The sequence below is a fragment of the Neolamprologus multifasciatus genome, chromosome 15, assembly GCF_963576455.1.
Source record: "Neolamprologus multifasciatus chromosome 15, fNeoMul1.2, whole genome shotgun sequence".
NCBI lineage: Eukaryota > Metazoa > Chordata > Actinopteri > Cichliformes > Cichlidae > Neolamprologus > Neolamprologus multifasciatus.
This window is the reverse complement of record NC_140453.1, coordinates 40,469,654-40,474,516: the sequence shown is the minus strand read 5'-3', so window position 1 is coordinate 40,474,516 and position 4,863 is coordinate 40,469,654.

The window sequence follows — 4,863 nt, the reverse complement described above, 5'->3', positions numbered from 1 at the left end:
CAGAAGAAAAACCAATAACCATGAAATTGCCTTACACTCAGGTGTGTCCCAGGCGAGGATCACTTAACTTGTGGCTTCATACAACTATCAATTTGTTGCTTGGGAGTGATCTGGTTGTCACAATAAAACACAAGCACAGGCTCAAATTACTGCATGGTACAATAAGCAAGTTTAACTCAAAAGCTCTGCAAAATGACATATTGACCAGCCATTAATTCATCTTTAGAATTATTAATAAAGTGTGTCTTTGTCTATAAATATCTTTTGTTCTCTCAGCAAAGAACTGCTCATTATGATTCTAATTTTCTCTTCCCCACCACCTTCATTCACAATATTTATTCATATTCAGCTACAATCCAGATTTCCCCTGAAGCAGGTTTCTATTACCTTGTTAACAAGATTAGTCTCCTGTTCTCCTGTTGAATTTATTTCTGACTAAGGAACTGTCAGACCCAGCTGAATACATGGAAGTATTACATTTTTAAAGTAAGGTGTTGGGGATGAAGGTGTTGTTACTTTTTGAAAGCTTATCTAACAAAGGTGTCACGTAGGGGAGTGGGATCTCACACATTGCATGTAGTTATTTAAGTTTACAGAGTGTTGCCCGAACTTTTAAGAAAACATTTTATATAAAAGATGGAAAAATCCACTTTAACTTCACACATTGATTTCTGGACTCTGCAACATTAGCATTTTGACTGCCACCATAACAGAATTTAAATACAGAATTGACCCTATTCAGAGGAGAAGATGGCGCAAATGCTAGCAAGCTTTTTTAGAAGAGCTGGCAACCCAGAGTGGTTGTTTTTGTCCAAAAAACAAACAAAAATGGTCGTTGACGAAAACTATGGGGAAAATTATTGGTCAGTAAAATTAACACTGTCTGGAAGCATTGTAGACGTGGGCTGATGTCTGATCTGTGCTTTCTCCTTGAAGTATAAATTTTCTCTCTGTTTAAAGAACTCTTGCTAACCTACAGACAGATATTAACTTGAAGACATGCAAGCACAGGCTGCAATGTAAGCTCAGAAGATGTATCCATGCCCCCAAGGTTTGCTTATACAAAGCATTTAAGGGAGAAACACTCAATTCTGAAATACAAAATTCAAGCCTTATTTATTAGATGACTCACTTAAAATAAAATACAGTAAAAACATAGCTTTTGAAATACCCAAATGAAAACCTTATGTGAGAAGAAATGGACAAATTGAATACAATACAAGACAAGACGATTAAAAAGCTAAAATCTTCTAATATCTGAAAATATGCTTGTTAACATTTGGCTAAAATGCAGCAAAGCTCTTAATAATTCATTAGTGACCTGCTGGATGCTAAGTCTAAGGAAAAACTGAATGAAGTGGCTACAAATTTGAACTAAATAAAGTGATTTGCATTAGCAAGGTGATACATTAGTCCCACTTCTACTCTCTGTTTTTTTAAATGATTAATTGATTATTGAATAGCACTTTGACTCTGTTAGAATCAAGCTTTCTCTGCTTGAGGTATTTTGTTGTGTTTGCTTTGGCTGCACATCATACTGTGGATGCAATTCATGCAGATGTAATCAAGGTAACAAGGGCAATTATTTATTCAAAATCCATCAGCTGCAAGTTATTAATGTTGAAATACAATGTATGCTTTCTCCTGAGTCTGAAATATTACACTGGCTCTAGGGAAATATTAGAGAAGAAATGCTACAATTAAAGTCTTTCTCTTTAAGCACATGTGTGTAAAAGTTGGGATGTGGAATTGGTGGTGGAGTGTGCATGTGAGCCTCAGACAAGCACAGACTGAGAGTGATTTCCCTTGTTTGACTTCTTAACCAGGTGATAAATGTGCTCATGTATGTTAATGCAAATGTGAACACGTTTAAATGACCTGGTAAATAAGATATGGACAGGTAAGGAGAAAAAAAATGGCACGAGTAAAGTGTTTATATGTAATCACACACAAAACACCCCCCAGCTAAACTAACACCAAGCTGGCGACCCACATCCATCCCTCCATGTGGCACACAACACATTCAGATTTGTCACTGTCAAACATGTAATTTCAGCAGCAGTCAAAATAAATTGCACAGCCTCCCACAGTACTGTATTAATAATTTACAAATCACAGTGGAGCAGAAAATAGGTGCACATAGCCCCACCAGTGTGTGATCAGGCTGGGATGTGTGCCATTCTCAGCAAGCCTCTCACACACTGCTCCCCACCTATGAAAAATGTGACATGTCAGTGGTGTAATTGTGTATGTACGGCATATTTGAGTGTGCACATGTCAGTAAATATGTGTTAAATTAATATGTGCATTTCATTGCATGTGATTATATGTGAGTGTGTTTGTGTGTATTTTTAGAGATTTGGCCTTCATGTGTTATTCATATGATATTAGTTAAGAAATAATATATGTGGACATGTTACACATAGGCAGCACGGTGGCACGGTGGTTAGCACTGTTGCCGCACAGCAAGAAGGTCCTGAGTTCAATTCCAACATCAGGCCGGGGTCTTTCTGTGTGGAGTTTGCATGTTCTCCCTGTGTTTGTGTGGGTTCCCTCCGGGTACTCCGGCTTCCTCCCACCGTCCAAAGACATGCAGCCTGTGGGGATAGGTTAATTGGAAAATCCAAATTGCCGTTAGGTGTGAATGTGCGAGTGAATGTGAGTGCAAATGGTTGTCTGTCCCTGTGTGTTGGCCCTGCGACAGACTGGCGACCTGTCCAGGGTGTACCCCGCCTCTCGCCCTATGACAGCTGGGATAGGCTCCAGCACCCCCCGCGACCCTGAAAAGGAGAAGCGGAAGCGAATGGATGGATGGATGGATGGTTACACATAGCCACTAAGAATCAATGGTGAAACTATTTTAAACTGCAGGTAACCATAGCAACCATTCCCTGTCACTTGTCACTAAACAGGCAGCCAACTGACAACAAATATGCAGGTTTAAAAATAGAACTGGCCAATACAGGCGCCAAATTCCAGAGCTGAAATATAAAGTGTTCGTACTATAAACTGCGTTTTCTCGAATGGCCATTTAAGGCTGGGTCTAAAAATGAGCTTGTCTCCATAAAATTCTCCTCTAAAATATCAAACCTTAAAAAAGAAAATATTAAAAACAAGTAAGTGAACCAGGCCTTGCCACTGTGTTTGTACTGCTCTGGGCTCTGTACAGCTCTTTTAAGGTCTTGATGTTGACTTTTTTCTTTTTCACTCATTCAGAATCATTGTCCTGTTGCATGGTAAATGGTAAATGGACTGGTTCTTATATAGCGCTTTTCTACTCTGTCCAAGCACTCAAAGCGCTTTATAGAGCTAATTCATTCACCCAATCACACCAGCACTTCTAAGCTTAAGTGCTAAGTATCTAACATTCATACTCCGATGGATGCATCGGAGAGCAACATGGGGTTAGTATCTTGCCCAAGGATATTTGGCATTCAGACTGGATTGAACCACCGACCTTCTGGTTAGTGGCTGATCCGCTCTGCCACCTGAGCTACAGCCACCCCATAGCATGCCCATAGCATGAGCCAGACTTGTCTAACCTGTAGCTGTTGAACAGATGGTCTCACCTTTGATTTATTGGTCTACAGAGGATTTTGTGATTGACTCCATGACTCCAAGGTGTTCAGGTCCTGTGGCTGTAAAAAAAAAAAAAGCCCAAGTCATCACCCCTCCACCACCGTGCTTGGCAGTTGTTATGAGGTATTTGTTCTCATATGCTGTATTTGGTTGTTTATTAACAAACGTGGGACTGTCTATTATAGCCAGACATCTTACTTTGGTCTCATTTGTCCAAAGGAACTTTTAGAAAGAAGCGGCTTCCTTAAGGCAATTTCTTTTCAGACTTTTCTGATTGTACTCTGATGAACTTTAACATTTAATCTGCTAACTGGGGCTTGTAGACTCTGAGATGTAGTACTAGCCTTTTTTGCAGTTTCTCTGAGCACTGGGATGATTTTACTGCTGAGCCATAAAGACCAGGTAGATGTAATAATTAACACACACTTCCTAAGGGCATGATAGCGAACCTGGATAAAAAGAATGAAAAGGCAAAGGCACCACCTATAGATGCTTTTCGTTATACTGATTAAAGCCAAAATATTAATTTAAGGATCACAAAGTATCACCATCTATCCATGCAGATTCAATGGTCAACAAATATCCATAATACAGGCTTATTAAAAAAAAAAAACCCCATTAAGACAGATTGAAGGATTTGTCTTCACATTACTCTCAGCTGTCCTTCAAACCCACCCATAACAGTCTTTGTGCTCACTGAAGGGCATGGCTGCATTTCTAGACTTCTGGTTGTTTGGCAGCAGGTCGGTTTGAGGCTTACTAAACCTTTCCAGAGAAGCCTGTGAAGTCCATATTTGAGCTTGTTTGAACATCTGCAACAAATACATTGTTAAGCAGTGCAACGTTATTAATGTAAGTCTGACTGGAAAACAGCATTTGTGTTTTATTTACTAAAAGAAGAAAACATTCCAAACCTTTACTGTTTTATATATATATATATATATATATATATATATATATATATATATATATATTGTGTTACAGTCCTTATGGCTTTCAAAAATGCAACCATTGATTTAAGTAAACGATTCTGTTAATGCACTAGATTATTAAGTAACACTGTTTTTTACTCTAAATTCCCAGGCCTGCTCTGTGATTAATGATGGACTGTTGTCGGCTGTCTTCCTCCCAGGGGAAACATCTTGGAAAAACCTCTCACTGAACTCCATTAGTTCCAAAAGCTCTCTGCTTAGTGTCAGCTTGGTTATATAGAGGGTGATGTGGATGGTTTTTTTTATGTTTATATGTAATCAATGAGTGTAGTTTATGTGACATCTCTGTTTG